Source organism: Pelobates fuscus, chromosome 1 (genome assembly GCF_036172605.1).
Source record: "Pelobates fuscus isolate aPelFus1 chromosome 1, aPelFus1.pri, whole genome shotgun sequence".
In the NCBI taxonomy this organism is placed as follows: domain Eukaryota; kingdom Metazoa; phylum Chordata; class Amphibia; order Anura; family Pelobatidae; genus Pelobates; species Pelobates fuscus.
In genome coordinates, this window is record NC_086317.1 from 337,672,490 (window position 1) to 337,689,699 (window position 17,210).

Genomic DNA, 17,210 nt, shown 5'->3' on the forward strand with positions numbered 1-17,210 from the left:
ATGGGTTCCTCTCTGTGTTCTTGGTGTCCAATTCTCAAAAAGATAAAAAGAAACATCCGATAGTGCTCACTGTTTGGCAAAGTGAATAAAATAATAAAAGGGTATACTCACAAACCAAGAGCAGACCGACTGCTCTGTGTAGACAGCTTTGGTGGATTGATCCCCACCTAGGATTTCTTTAAAATGCAGGAAACTTCCAGGGTTTTTATCAAGGTGTAATAAAACCAATAAAGATTAAAAAGCCAGGGTAAAATAATTAAGTTTCTATAAAAAAGATATTTTGGCACAAACAAATGTCCAAAAAATACTTTAATATATTATAAAAACACAAATATAAATATCCATAACGCGTTTCGTCAGAGACTTTTTCAAATGGATTAACAGAAATTACCTGGCTAATAGGTGTTATATAGGAGCATAACTGGTTTAAATTTGGCGCCAAAATTTTAGTTACCTAGCGCTGTCTCATTTTTATTTATTTTTGTTCGAATTAGACACGTGTAGCGTTGGAGTGCCTGCCATCTTAAGAGAGCCTGCAACACATTGCTGTGCAATTTTAGCAGCTCATAGTCGGCAGGAATACACTGGGCAAGTCAAAGGGAGGGGGAAGAACCTCATTCAGACTTAGAATTATGATGTTGCTGATATAGTGCTGTTGGAGTCTGTCCACATGCACTTCAACCTCCTCCTTGTGAATGAAACCGTGATGTTGGTTGAGGCCTTGGAAAGGGTGGGTTTGCTCTCCAGCAATGTGTGTTTTCTTCTAATGCCAGTAGTGCAGTAGATTCTACCTTGTATTGAACAAAGTATTTATTTATATCAGTAGATTCCCTTTTAGGTGATAGAGGAAAATGTAAAGAAACCACTTGCAAATAATTCTGGAATGCACAGTGTATTCTGCAGCAATGATTTATAACATGTAGAATGGAATTCACCGACACCTTGTATTGAACAAAGTATTTCTTTATATTAGAAGATTCCCTTTTAGGTGTCTTTACTGTCCTATGGCCAAAAGGCGAATCCTGTAATGAACTCTTTCCAGTTGTATTTGTGAATTGTTCAATTTGCAAAGATCTGAATGTACACTTTTTATAAGTCTTAATAAAGGAAATATTAATAAACCTGTAACTTTTACAGTTTGCTGGATTTTCATAGTCGTATGATGGAAATAAAGTAACAAACATCAGTATACGTCAAAAGAAGCAAAACAGAGAAAATCTGACTGTGCAATTTGAATACTTATTTTAAGAGTGTTTGCACTTTTGAACTCCCACACACAGTTCATATAAATACCGACATGTTTTTCCAGTTGCAGTTTTGCGCCCCTACTCCTTTTCTGGGTAACTCTAAAGGTTTCAAGAAGGCCAACCTTTATCATCTTCAGACAACTGCGTTGCTTGCAGGTGTGGTTCAGTTCCCAAGTTTCCAGTTTGCCGTTTTTCATGAAAATCAGATGAGAAAGCACACATTGATTCAATTAGAGAGCCTCTGTGTTTTTTCAACTTCAATTTTGGAAATTCTATACATTTTCTTATTTCAATATTTGATTAGTAGTCACCCAGGAATGCAACTTCTGGCAACACATTCTGTATCATGATAGTATATGTACACCAGCATTTTCAACCCAGTTGGATGGTAATAATTGCAAGCAGAATAACCTACAGATATAAAATTCCTGCTCGTGGGAGATAAGTCTTAGAGGATTTGGTGCTTGTCGATCATGGAACAGGAAATTGCTTTATATTTGTCATCTAAAAGGGTATACCTGGAAACCCTTCAATTCGCTTATATCCTAAAGTTGTTGCTGTTGTGTCTTAAACAATACTGTAATGTTTTTTGAATGGTGGAATCTTTTTCCTTTTTTTGTTGTAGATTACTGGACCCCATTAAAATAAAATGAAATCGACCAGGCCTCTGACGGTCCCTTCTCTTCTGTCTGATCTGCTATTGATAAGCATTAAGGACCTACAATGTATGCGCAGCAATTGTCATAATCTGCCAGTCCAATGATTCTCTATGAGAAGCATAATCTGTGCTTGCTGCGTGTGAAGACCTTTGAAAATTGATGGTCTGACTACTACTAGATGGGTGTTTCCGTACAAATGTAAACATGACTGTTTCCCAGAAATGGTAGTATTTTATTTTCGAACAGAAAGGGCAGCCTTTTTTGCACCAAAACCACCAAATTAAGGAACGCCCTAGTCATTAAGACAACTTCATCTCAATGAAGTGGTCTTTGTCCAGTGTCCCTGTCCCCTTAACTCTGCGATTTAAAACATTGCAGTGTTTGTCAGCCAGTAGGGGCGGTTCCTTGGCAGACCAAGTAAAACTCATGCGCCACAGAAAAGCATTGATTCTAAGCTTTTATTTGGAAATGTTTGAATGTGCAGCGCAAGTGCATTAGGTCCTCAATGCTCTTCAACGAGTAGAATTGAATTGTGGAGAAGGCCCTAACATTACGGAGTTCCTTTGATATAGTGTTCCTTTTGAAGGTCGAACAGCCATACAAACTTATAGATGCTCAAATTCTTTAAGCTGTATATTGTTCTGCTGATTGCTTGCTGAATTAAAACGTGTTTTGACTTTGCTTTTTTAATTTTTTTTTTTTTTTTAAATGTATTTATCTGTTTTCTGGACATAGCGTGTGTGTTTTTGTCCAGTACAATATAAAGATGCGTTTAGGAAGACATTTAAAAAGTGTTCTTTTTTTCAAGTGTACGGGTTTTTTTTTGTTTTTTTTTTTTTTTTAGAAGTAGACTGAAGGCATAGCTTGGCGCAATGTCACATTCCACACTTCATTGGTACATTAGATGGCAGCATATTTTCCAAAGTAGCTGGAAATAAATCCAGAGCTGATTCCTTACTGTTGCACTCCACCGTGATCAATAAAATTGATGACAGTTTTACGTGGTGGGTGTTGGCCGATTATTCCCTCATACACTCCTTGAATAATCCTAGTAAGACATGCTAACTGCTATAAGACTTTGTCATATTGATGCTATTCCTTTTCCCAGTATTTATAAACTTCTATGGTTATAAACTTCTATGGTTCTGCATGTGTTTTATTGTGCTTACTTGTTCTCAATATTTAGCATTTAGAATGTTACTTGTTCTCAATATTTAGCATTCATGTTTTCCTTGCCTTGGCAGGATAGGGATTGGAATGCAGTAGGTCTCAAAAAGGAAGATAGTGTTTTTTGTTTTTCATTTAGTTTTTTTTTCTTTCATAAATTATTCTTTTGTTTCCATAAATGTTCTTAAAAGTTCAGACCTCTTTTCCTTCCATTGTTGCAATAATGGTATTGCCATATTACCACGTTAATGCTATTTATACATCCTCAGTATGTATTTGTATCTAGAGCAGAGTGTGTCACAGGACAAAAATTACCATCCCTGCTTAATATTTTATATGAGTTCTCATTTCTTCTTCTTTTTTTTTTTTCCATCTCCATTTTTTGGGTGGTGGAGAGGGGGCGATCATTTGTTTAAAAAAAATGTTTCTGTTCTTTAGAAAAAGAAAAAAGACTAAACTTTTTTTTGCTTTCTGGCTGCTAAAAGTAAAGGAAATTCTGACATATTCCAGAAGAGCTTGTTTGTACTGAAAGTTGGGTGGCCTCCAAAATTTCTAATACAACTGCAGAGATCATAATCTGAAAACAATAGTTACCTTTGTAAAAGGGTTTTCACGTGCAGATTATATGCAGTGGATAAAAAGGTCTATGGCTGGTAACATAAAACACTCAACACAGTAGCCCAAGTATTGGAGTTATTCCTGTTTTAGATTATTTTTATAGAGGGCCATAGAAGTGCAATTAACATTAAACTGGGAGAATGGATGGAAAGAAGTTTAGATTCTTTGGACTTTTCTTTCTTTTTTTTTTTTTTTTATATTTATTTTATGTGGTACCTAATAGTATATTTGTCCTCTAGTAGATTTATATATTCTGTAACAGACCTAGTAATGCAGTGCACATCTGTTGTGTGCATACAGTGTAAATATAATTCAATTCCAAACTGGCTAAAAATATTGGAGATTAAGCTAGATCTGTTTCAACATTTATTTGATGTATTTATTCTTTCATTCTACTCACTGAGTAGCCAAAAAGTTATTATTTTTTTTTTTTTTAAGTGTGTGATCAGACTTTTCCACAAAATACTTATTGAAACTCCTTTATTATAACATATTTTTGAGCATTAAGTATATCATTTATCAAATGGAAAAATTACACCAAAACAACTCCAGCGCATTGTTTTATTGCCAGCACATCTGGGTTTAGCATGGATGTGCTAAATGTTCCTCATAGAAATGCATTGATATAATGCATCTGTATGAGGGGATGTTGATTGGTGCAGTTTGGCATTTTGCTGCAATAATCTCCCAATGCTTTCCTATGGGAAAGCATTGGATTGGCTGAGATTATCAATTTTGATGATCTCAGCCAAAGAAGCTGAGCGAGGGCGGAGCCAGCCCTGTCTGACCCACAAAACACCTGATAAAAGGTGAGTTTTAAACCTTTTTAACTGGGAACATGGGGGGCTGGAAACCTAAACAGCGTTTTCAAAAATCTAGGGTCAGGAATACTCATTTGTATTCCTGACACTATAGTGTTTCTTGAAGTCCAGAGTAGTCAAACTGAAAGCATTGCTGACATAGTGATTTTTTTTTCCAGTTTGTCTATGTTGACCTTAATTCTGAATTCTCACTATATAGTGGATAAACCTGCATATGTGTATTTCATGGCAGATGCAATTTAACCTGGGTAATTTAGAAAGTTACAAAAGTGTAGATCTCTAACTTAAAATTTTATTATTATAGCATTTTTGCCTTTTTGTAATTAAAGTCTGTGGTTTCTGTATCCTTTTATTATTGTTTTCAATGTTTTTTTCTATTTGAGGCATAACAGATACATTACAGAAATGAGATACAAGAGTCATAGCAAGTGTGTAGTTAACAATAGTATAGTAGATATGCATGTAGAGCTAAACTCTGAAATATACAGCCTGTTTTTTTTTTTTTACATTTTTGAAAAGCAAGATTCAAACCTGTTAAAAGGACCACTATAGGCCCCCAGACCACTTCAGCTCAATGAAGAGATCTGGGTGCCAGGTCCATCTAGTGTTAATCCATCCTGTCTCACTGACAGCCGCTAGAGACGCTTCTCACTGTGAAAATCCCAGCGAGAAGACGCTGGACGTCCATTGGAAAGCATTGAGAAATGCTTTCCTATGGACTGTTTGAATGCACACGCGGCTCTTGCCACGCATGCGCATTCGGTGCTGACGGCAGAGGGAGGAGAATTCCCTAGCGCCGAGGGAGCCCGGCACTTGAGAATGGAAAGTTATTAACCCCTTCAGTCCAGCGGAAGTGGGACCCTGAGGGTGGGGAGGACCTAAAGACCCTAAAGAGAAAACAAGTTTGTTTTCCTGGCACTATAGTGGTCCTTTAAGCGACACACAACTAAGCATACAAAATGTATACTGTCTTAAGCTAATCTAGAGGTGTTGAGAGTACGTGCAATAGATGCTGTAGTGATAGGTAGAGATAGATATGCACTGCCTTATGAGAAATCAACTTTAACGGAAATACAAGTGGCGCCAACATCAGTGACTGTCCACTAGGGGGTGGAGAGCTGTAGCCTCAGAGGCAACAAAGCAAAGAATAGCATTCAGTCAATTCCTCTCATATAGTGGGCACTACCCCTGTAGTAACAATGGCACAAGTCCTGCACAACTGCTCCCCACCAGCCCCAGGTTTCAGTACAGTCCATAGCACCAATTCCACAAGTCCTGCTGCAGGGAGTGTCCAGGACTTTGTGTTTTCCCATGCGAGCAGTAGTGAGTGTGGGTTGCGCTTGGGGAGCCGTCCCCTATTGAAATATGGCCTGGGAAGGTAGTGGTCTATGGCAGGACCAGGCCTCCGTTTCCGCTGTGTCCATCGGGGCACCAGCCTCTTCGCCACCATTTTCAGTGTCGCATCAGCACTGTGCCCAGTGGGCAACTGCTTGGTGTCAATGTAGATGAGATCAGGTTAAACTGCTAGTGTGGCTTTTGATCGCACTGCACGTGGCTTGATCCTGTGCCAGGGTTGTACCCTCAGTATCTCAAAGGCTTGGGATAACCGTTCTTCCATTGTGGCCCATAGATTGGATGCAGGAATGGCACCAGGCATCTTGTCATGGTGTTCGCAAGTAGACAGCTCCACAGTTTTTGCCCACTCCATGGCATGTGAGTATGTCGGCACATCTGTGGGAACCGGGATAACCCCCACCGACCCAAGTGTGAGGGGTGGGTAGGAACCCGACCGGTCCGCTCCATTGCTTATGGAGTGAGGAGTGCAGCCGCCCTTGATTACATCACAAGAGAAACTATGCTTTCTTTACTGTGCCAATACAAGTGCTTGTATGGAGTGTGTATGCATAATGTGTGCAACCAAAAAAATAATTTTACTTCTACAGTCCTTGTTATATATTTTTATATGAGAGAGTCTGACCTAAGAAGTCAGTCTGCTTCATTCAGGAAAAAACGTTTAGTAAGCTAATAGAAACCACAGAATTGTAAGAGTGAAGCTTCTATCAAGTGTTGAAATGTACATATCCCATAACCCTATACCAGAGGGAAACAAAATTCTGCCAAGAATACCATATCAACTGCAAATATTGAAAGAAAAAAAAGTTTTACACAGTGCACTACTAAATGTAAAACTTTTTTTTTTTTTTCAGATGTGTATTTTAGTAAATATTGGTAGAGGAGTATACTCCATATGTTCCCTTGCTTTTGTAACACAGTCTTTACTTTTAGCGGAATCTACTCATAGCTGGTTTACCTAAATTCATGAACTTCTGGCTGCAAGGGAAGTATGCACATCTAGTTCAGGTTCAGATCAAACCTAACATGTGGGGGAAATATACCCGTTTCAGATGTTCGATTTACACAGCTGCCAGTTGTAGATCATCTCCCTATGGGCTGTGTTCATACAATAGTCTCATTGTCAGAGTCCTGCTTCCTCACAAACTAGAAAAAAACATGTATGCATGGTGTTCTAAGCTGTGTATCTTAACAGGACAGCTGAATTAGTCCATTTGGTTCTTTAGCCATCAAATAGGTTGTGTAAATGTAACCCTATAATGTGATACTAGAAGCCACTTCAGACTGCTTGATTTGAAGCTGGTCACGTTTTCATACAATAAGGTTTTTTACTAGTTGCATTTGGAAGGCAGCATTTAACTCGATTCCACATGTTTTTATTTTGAATGTGCAATAAAGGTAAAAAGATATGCAGTGACTTTGACTTTCTTAAAAACATGTACGTGTTTTTCTTTCCTCTATAGATATGTCTTAATCACACCTTGTAGGGACATTTCAGACAGCCACACATGTCAATGTGCAACGTGTAGGTTATTTTAGTTACTACTTCAGACTGCTTGGTTTTTAGATTATTTAATATTTTGCCCTTCTACCCCTCCCAACATGCAGTGGTTCTCATTTACACTAAATATACTTCTGTACAGGCTGTTTCTACCTTTGGAAACCTTTGCTTATGGAAAAAGCTTGAAATGCTCCAGAACAGTGGTTCCCAAACATTTTAGGTTCCAGGCGCCCTTAATATTTCAATATTTTTCCAAGGCACCCAAAGTCAAAACCATTTCCTAGGTTGTATGTATGTACAGGGCTGCGGCATGTACTGGGCCCCTAATCTTGGGAGTGGCACTGGTAGATTATTTAAAGAAACAATCCAGGCACAATAACCACTACTTTACATTGTAGTGGTTATGATGCCAGTAGTGCTGTAGTGCCCACCCAGGGTAAGTAGTCAAACTGTTTAAAAACAACTTACCTGGTGTCTGCCGGCATAGGGTGTGTGTGTATTTTTTTAAATTTTTATTAAAAATAAAAATGATGTCCCCCCTCCCGGCTTACCTTGCAGTCCCCGGTGGTGACCGTGAACTCTAGAGTTCACTCTTGAGAGATTCGGAGCGTTGCCGTGTGAACTGCAGCAATGCTCTGAGCTCGCGAGAGGAGAACACGGTGGAGCTGCAGGTTAGAGCTCCCCGGGTCCTCACCCCCCCATCCCCTGCCGGCTGTCAGCATAGTGCTAGCAGGCCAGAGAAGGAGATCTCTGATCTCCCCCTCCAGTCCTGAAGAGCAGACAGGGTAGAGCACAGTTCCCAGTGCTATCATCATAGCACAGGGAAAACAACTTGCGGCTCCCCTGTTTGGGAACCTCTGCTCTAGCAGCATTAATCGCTCACTGTAAATCTTGTCCGCTTTGCAATGTAAGATGGAGTTTAAAAGTAATTGGTGACTATTTGCACTCACTATGGCAACTACCCGGTATATTGGTGGAGGTAGAAGCAAGCTATAGGTTAAAAATGTTTTCTATGCATTTGCTACGTGAATGACTGGCTCACATGAGATCTGGACACTAATGCATTTTAATTCCTATATGTTGTGATGATAAAGCTTGACATTTGTATTAATTTTGTTATTAAAATTTAAAACCGCTGTCCTCCCCCCTTTCTTGAAAGGTATAAAGAGTAAAGTTATGTAAACCGGGGAAGAGATTAGGAGCATGGTGGGAAATATGCTCCAAGTAAAGAGAATGGCAGGTGGTAAAGATTGTAAATTATGTGTCTCTGCAAACATACATGTCTGTTGACATCACTTAAATAGCAAAGAGCAATGTGGACATTATACCTTTTAAGTGACAAACATGCAAAGATTCAAAATAGAAGTGTGCCGCTAAGTTAATAAAAACACTATATTATTATTATATTATTCATGTTCTTCGGAAACGATTGATTAAAATCTTTCAGGTAAAAAGAGTAAAACCAGTATCTAGAGAAATAGGAGGCCTTTCTAGGTTCTGCATTCAGGAAAACAATGTGAGGCAAACTGAGCTAATATCGGTGCTAGAGGCAAGTTTGGTATTAAACCGTTTGAGAACAGTTTAGCCCTTGAAGGTATGAGTTGCACCATAACAACTTAATTTACATGTTGTTATGGTGCCTTATGCTTCTTAAACTGGCCCTTCAAGGACTGTTTAAGAAGAGGGAGGTGAGTTGGTATGAATAACCTTGTCCAAAAACTGGGATGATTCTTTGCACCACATTTCAATGTGTGTTGTCTACAAGTAACATTATTTTTTATCTCTAGAGCAAATAACACCATCTTATTGCTCTTGCTAAAAACCATAACCCCCATGATGCGTTGCCAGCCTGTTCATAGAAATTGTAATCCTGCAATAACTCAATTCTGTAATTCCTCCTCTGTCGTAAAATTCCCATAATCTAGCAAATGACCATGGCTGCTGTAGTTCATTCTTCAAAAGCTGGGAAGTCACAAACAGGTTAATTAATCTTACCCAAAAATATATTTTGACTCTATTTTATTAGCGCTAAGCATGTTAAAATTGTATAACCTTTAAATCTCCTCTGGTGACTTTTTTTATATTTATTTAAATAATGAGTTTGCATCTCAGATTGCCTATATAGGTATAAGGTTTGCACGTTTCTTAGGAGGGGCACATGGCTGCCAGATATATTGCTTGCACTGTAATGTGACACTCTAGTGTATATAAATAATATCCTTCCACAGATCATAAAAGCAGCACATGTCCCCATCTTTAATCCTTATGTCGTCCTTACTCCACAGCAGGGGATATAAGATTTTCATTGTGATATCCATGTTGTCTCAATTAAAACTTTTTTAATACGGATGGCTGTTAAACCACTGAAAGGCAACTGTAATACTTTCTCTGTTTATTTACATATTATTTTCTTAGTTTATTTACATATCCTCCGCTATGCTCAGGGTCTATTTACACAAATAGCTGATAGATTTGTAAAAAGAGTGTATATAAATAATATGCTTCCACTGGGTCTATTTACACAAATAGCTGATAGATTTGTAAAAAGATGCGTGTCTTGTTACCATTGTAAGAACACTAATAATATATTGTTCATACGCTAACTAGTCCAATAGCTGTCAAAGAAATATGGCCCCATATCATATTGAATTGCACTTTCGGTAAGAAACGCAGTTAGCAAGAAGTAGATCTCATATTGAGCTGTGATAAAGAATGATGGTTCACAAGGTTAAGAAAACGTTTAGCTTTTTTTTGTGTGTGTGTGTGTTTTTGAGGAACAAAATGAATGACCTCCTTTCTTCCAGGCCTGTGGTGCCTGACAAGTGCACTAATGGCTGGCATTAGAATGGAGAGTTTATTGGCACAGCCTGACCCTTGGGTCTTATAGCAGGTGCTGTGCATTGACATTGTGACAGGTGTGAAATCTTAGTAATTATGTCAACCTGCCTCGCTCTTATTTTTAACTAATTGCTCTTCCCACTCATTCTCTGTGTATTGATTTTCATGTCCAGGATTATGGTAGTAATATGATGGTACTGTCAGACATATTATGCTAGAAAATATATATATATATATATATTTTTTTTATTTTTATTTTTTGTTGTGGAGGAGCACTCCACTGGTTTTGATGGTTAACATACAATCATTCAATACAGGATAAAAGTTATACAAAACTTAAGTCAACACTATACATTAGTCATTCTTCTTTGGTCACGTTAACATCTCCTATGTAAATGGCGATGGAATAAGGGAATATGCTATAGCTTTCTGCGAGGACTCACTGTGAACATATTGGTACAGCGTGTTATCGGTTATAGCGGTTTTAAGGTATATCGTGTGGTGCGTCCTGCCAGCGGTTCGTTGGGGTTTGGGATTAACACGTTTGGTTTGCCGTGCCGGCTGCTCAGGCGGGCCTGATAGTATAGTGCACCAATAACTTGTGGGGGCCTACGGGCCCTATGAGGGACCACCTGATATAATACTCCGGCCATTCTCGTGGGGCCAAAACGGACAGGTCGCTTGTGTGAGTCTCACAGTAATCACTCGTTACATCGCATTGTCAGGTCCCGGAATATTTAAAAGCATATGACCTTAGTAGAGCTTGTTAGCGGCTCATGTGGGGTCGAGGTGAGTATATAAGTAGCTTTGGGTAGTGACCCTTTGAGGGTTAACTGATACTCAGTGACGGACCTCGTGGTCGACTCACTTAAGAGTTAAAGTAACCGCATTGGTATCGCCTATTCATCGCTCTAGAGGGTTAGGAGTAACTACTGTGGTGGGAGCTGGTGGATACTCATGGGTAGCTAAGTTAAGCAGATTGACCGTACAGGTGAGCAACTCATGTGGAGTTAAGGTGATACTCTCTATCGTACGCTTTAGCAACTCTGGTATGATTAATATAAGCATATTGGGGGGAACATGGTGATGACATTTGCGGGGTGAAAGTAAGTACTCTGGAGAGAACATGTTAATTGTGCCCTTGTTAGTAAGCTATGTATTCATTAGTGAATCCCGCAAGCAAATTTGCGGGGTTGAGGTGTGCCTCTCGAAATTACTGCGTTGTAGCGTTAATAATGCTAAGTTAAACACCTTTAAAAAATGCGTTCGCTATTCTTTTGGGGTCGTCAGAATCAGAGTGACGGCACATAGTAACGCCTCATATGGGAGTAAGAAACGCCTTTAGTTAATACTCAGTGGCGGTTCAGGGGGATTGAAAATGGTCACACTGGTGGAGTATGGGAGCAAACACTGTGGGGATGAACTGTTCAGCTCCTCTGAGGCCATGTTTGCCCAGCTTTAGGGTCAAGGTAGTCAGTGTGGCCTCTTGGAGAGCAGTGGGGTAGGTAAAGTCTAGAGAACTCGAGAAGGACAAAAAAGAAATGTAAAAAATAAAGATAAATGTGAAATCAGTCTCGTGTGAGGCAATTGGGCTTAAGTCCTGCCTGGGCCTCCGTTTAGTCCTTTTCATCTACTTGGTTGTAGTCCCCCCTCTGGGTTACCTGGCTTATGGAGGGTACTGATGTGTCGGTCTTCGTTCCGCCATTGCTGTGCCAGGATTGTCTCTTCCTCCGATGGGACGGTTGCTCGTATGTGGCGTCTGGTGCTCTGCGGGTGGCAGCCGTGGTATTTGGAGTTTTTCCAAAAGATCCGCTGGGTCTTCCCCCGCGGACAACGACATCACTGTGTCCCCATGGGTTACCACCAGGGTACCCAAGGCGCCCCATCTGTACCTTACTCCATGGTCCCTGAGGGCCCTGGTGACCGGCAGGAATCTGCGTCTTTCTAACAGTACTGCGAATGGCAGGTCGTCGAAGATTTGCACACGGCAATTGTCTACAGCGAGGACGGGGGTGTTCCGTGAGGCGGTAAGCACTGCCGCTTTCACCGCCACGCTCCTGGTGACTGCAATAATGTCCCTGGGAGCGTCCACTGGGGCTGTAGCGGCCTTCCGAATCCGAAATGCTGATGTTATAGGCGGTAGTACGCCTTCTCCCCTCACCTCCATCACCATGGCCACTTTGTTGGCGAACTCCAGCACCGCCTCAGGTCCCACCGTCTCCGGCACCCCCCTAATGCGTAGATTCTTCTTGCGGTGCCTGGCCTCAATGGCAGTGACGGTGCGAGTGAGTCGCTGGAGCTGTTGTGAGAGATCTGCCACAGTAGCTCGGGTCTCCGTGAGGCTAGTTTCCCTCTTCGTCTCCCGGGCCTCCACTGCTCCCAGGCGTGTCACGATGCCGCCCATTTCTTCCCGCACTCCATCCAAGTCTTTCTTCCAGACCTCCCGGAGCTCCAGCAGGAGCCTTTTAATGTCCCCTTTGGTAGAGGGAGACGTGTCGGAGTCCTCCCTTTGGTACACTCTGCTGGGGGTTTTAGTCGTCCCTGGTTCCTCTTCGTCAGGGGTCACCTCCGACTCGCTGGAGCTTTGAGGCCTGTTCGGCGCCATTTTAGGCTGTACTGGCTGCTGCGGCCTGTCGAAGGACCGTCTGATGTCGGGCAGTGTGGAAGCCTCCAATGTCAGTTGTTTGCGGTGCTTGCGCCCCATCTCTCTCTTGGGGGGTTCAGGGTTCTCAATATGCCAGCTATAGGGTGAAATTGATGTTTTCGTGGCTTTTGGGGCTGTTTTTCGAGGTTTTTTGCAGGAGCTCCCTGCAAGCACGTCTGCTTAGGTGCTCGGCTAGCCACGCCCCCATGCTAGAAAATATTTTAATATTTTGCCCCACAATTATCCCTACAATACTTACAATTAAAATGTTAAAAGTGTGTGTGCGTATGGTATATAATATGCATGTTAAGTGGCTGTTGAAAGTAAATTGGAAAGCATACTAACTGCTTCTGAGGACTTGGCAAGCTTATTAAATGTTAGGCAGATTTCATGTACTCTGTAAAGCATTTGTTTTCCATTACCTGTGCTACTAAGGTTATTCTTTCTTTACATGCTCTCAATGGTCAGTTTTAGGTCACAACAATTTCAAACAGGAAGTTCCAATTAGGGATAGATGGATTATTGCTTCAGCTGATTACTACAGATGATATTCGGCATTTCTGCTAATCTGTGTTGGCATTGTAATTTATTGATATTACCGATAACTTACTCACCTCTCCTAGTCACCGTACACCATCTTCCCCATCCGGAACACTTTAGCCTCCAGGCAATGAGGCGCCACTTCAAAACCTCATGTTACACTTCCCTGTGAATCCCTGCATGTGGAGCTTAGCTGAAGGTAGGGAGGTGAGCCAGTGAGTAATCTACTGGGCTGGCTGCCTAAGGGTGATTGAAGTGTGATAGTGGACATCACACTCCTATCACCCTCAGGCAGCGCGATACTGCTGGCAGTGCCCATGTTTGTTTTGATAAAGGAAGAGATCAATCGTAGGTTTCTAAATATGGTGCATTGTACATTAAAACAGTTAATGGTGCTGTGCTAAAATTCATGATGTGGTTACATAGTTCTGAGCCAGAGGGATTACACATGTTATTTTTTTTATAACAGTTTTAATCTTCAAGCTAGTTAAACCTCTGGCACTTCCAGCTAGTTAAATCCCAGTAAGCCTTTTATTGTACAATGCAAGGCCACTGCTGTGTGGGGGAGCTTTGCCTGGCGCTGGGTTCCAGATAAATTTAAAACCAAAAAAATTACCTGCAAAAACTTTTTTTTTTTTAAGGGGCCCCCTGCCCCCCTAAAGTAAATAGCCCATTAAAACTGAGTTAGGATTTCTAATAGCCCAGAGCTTGGCCCACACTGGAGGTATGGCTAAGGCAGACACACTTTTAGCTATACGGATTCATACTGAAGCGGGCACTTTGATAGGCTGAAAGTGGTCAGCTGACACTCTCAACCATTTACAGCCTCTCATTGCTGCTCAGGGTAATGCTTTCTCAATATCCTAAGCATCACAGTAGGGATTTTTTTTTTTTTTTAGCATTAAAGCTGTTTAATGTTTAATGCAGTGTTGCTGAATAATATGTAATGCAAGAGCGTGTCTTTTTGATGGCATATTAGACCACAATGTTCTTAAGTATGACTTGTATACAGGGCTTATGCACAAGCCCGACTGTTAATGGCATATCACTGTACCTGCCTTGAGAAAATTAAAGAATTAAAAAAAACTGTTTAATGCTAAAGGGTAGTAGCGCAGTGCCGATTGACTCCAGACACTATAACCACTTCAATGAGATGAAGAGGTCACAGTGTCCATTTAAAGTTCCGTTTCATTTTCACAGGATTTAATTTCCTTTTAACATTTGACATCTACCTAATCATACATCTACAATACCAAGCAATGTCTGGAAAATTAAAATGATAAAGGCCACAGCTACAGTTTTTGCACAATTTCTAGTTGTTTCAGAATGCTGTGTGGACGTACACAAGCCATTAGCCGCTTATTGCTTAGTGTTACACTTTTCATCTCTTGCAGAATGGAGACGGAGCTCTTACATTAGCTATTCCCTTATCTTTTTTGTATGTGAAGTAGAACGTTCCTAGTGTTTTTCCAGCACGTTTTGGAATCATTGTGTTTTATAAAGGTCTATTAGAGGGTCATGTAACTAACTTTCTTTCCCATGAAGTCTGCCTAATCGGGTAGTTTAAAAAACAACCTATACCTTGTTTACATCTGTGTTGGTAATTCTAAGCCAGGGGTCCTCAAACTCCGGCCCCCCAGGTGTTGCTGAACTACAACTCCCATGATTCTCTGGCTATATATGTAATTCAAAGAATCATGGGAGTTGTAGTTCAGCAACATCTGGAGAGCCGCAGTTTGAGGACCCCTGTTCTAAGCTATAGCACTCCTACACATCATATGCTTTCAAGTCTAAGCTTAAGGTGAAACTCTAACGTTAGGAATACAAATGTAGAATGGGAGGGTTAGTGAGCATGTACAGCAATATGCATGAAATGACTAATATTCTGCATAGGGATACAGAGTATAAAGACTTTATATGCTGGTGTTGAAAAGATTGCAGGACTTCACCAGGAAGGCCTTAAGTGACAGTCCTTAATGGTGAACTTAGGGTCAAATGTAAATGCTGCCTTTTCACTGAAAAGACCGTATTTAGAATTATCAACCTTCAAGGATGGGCTATTTACACCAGAACCACTACATTAAAGGGACACTATAGTAACCTGTACAACTTTAGCTTAATGAATCAGTTGTGGTGTATAGAACATGCCCCTGCAGCCTCATTGCTCAATCCTCTGCCATTTAGGAGTTAAATCCCTTTGTTTATGAACCCTAGTCACCCCTCCCTGCATGTGACTTGCACAGCCTTCCATAAACACTTCCTGTAAAGAGAGCCCTATTTAGGCTTTCTTTATTGCAAGTTCTGTTTAATTAAGATTTTCTTATCCCCTATGTTAATAGCTTGCTAGACCCTGCAAGAGCCTCCTGTATGTGATTAAAGTTCAATTTAGAGATTGAGATACAATTATTTAAGGTAAATTACATCTGTTTCAAAGTGAAACCAGTTTTTTTTTTTCATGCAGGCTCCGTCAATCATAGCCAGGAGAGGTGTGGCTAGGGCTGCATAAACAGAAACAAAGTGATTTAACTCCTAACTGACAGTGAATTGAGCAGTGAAATTGCAGGGGAATGATCTATACACTAAAACTGCTTTATTTAGCTAAAGTAATTTAGGTGACTATAGTGTTCCTTTAAGGTGTAGTGGTTCCGGTGCCTAGAGTGTCCCTTTAAATTGTTTTGACTTTTCTATTTTTGTGTGTTATTTCTTGTTCAGTAATCACTATTGATGTATTTGGATTTGTCAACAAACCGGTAATCTGGCCTTAAATGTTTCATTTTGTTTGAATTCACTTTTAATTCTGACTGCTGAATAACCCTATCAGTGTTTTTTTTTTTGTTTTGTTTTTTAAATGAAGACTTTCACATTCAGCAGATCTCAACCCAATATAGCTGCTTTGGGATGTGATGGAAGCAGAGATTTGCATAATGGTTGTGCAGTTGACAAACTGCAGTAGTTATGTGATGCTATTGTGTCAGTGTCCAGAATCTCTACAGAATGTTTCCAGAATATTGCTGCAACTGTGGCACAAATAATTCAGGCTGCTGGGGGAGAGAAAGGGTTCATAGTGAGACCACCAGTAACTAACAGAGTCCTATTAAAAGGTGTCATTGATTTGAAGTAGTCATGGTGGTAGAAGTATGTATGTGCAGTGTTTTAGTTGGAAACACTGCATATACTGAGATATTTATATTTGTTCCCCTAGCACACGTGACATTGGCCGCTCAGAATTCTGTTCCAGGCTGCGTAATGTAAATTCTGTGCATATTTTACATTTGTTATCAGCTTGCGTGGCTGCAAGACGTGATGATATTTCCGTGGCAGGCAAAGGGTAGCTAGCTCTCTCCTGAAACCCTATGGGTGATCCTGCCCGCCGCTCTCCATTACAGCTTATGCTCTGAGCATGCAGTGACGAAAACTATGCTTGGCACTGGATTTAAGATAAGTTAAACCTGCAATCGGAGCAGGAGCACTTGCTAAAGTGCCCAGTAGGGCATTTTACACAGAAAAGTTCCCCGCTCCAAAGGGTAAAAATAACCCATCAACATAATATATAGTATTTTACATAACATAGTATATTTTATTTGGCATTTGGATGCATGAACAGGTTATTTACTGGGTTATTAGAAAACAATGTTTTTTTTTTTTCCATTTTGCTTTCTGTAAAAAACTTAATTGAATTCAAAAACAAATTGCACTTGACTGTAAATGTTAACTATTCATGACACGATAAACCTATAAAATCATGTTACATCGGGCAAGCTGCTAAAACTCAGTGATATTTTACCAGCCCTATAATACCTTTTAGAAAGCATTGAAATGTGT

At 40.3% G+C, this 17,210-nt stretch overlaps 1 protein-coding gene across 10 annotated transcripts in view; it reads left to right on the forward strand.

The window, feature by feature from the left end:
* The window catches only part of DOCK9 (dedicator of cytokinesis 9), a 266,617-nt gene that overhangs the window by 58,393 nt on the left and 191,014 nt on the right, over positions 1 to 17,210 (forward strand). The gene's annotated exons all lie outside the window — the stretch shown is intronic.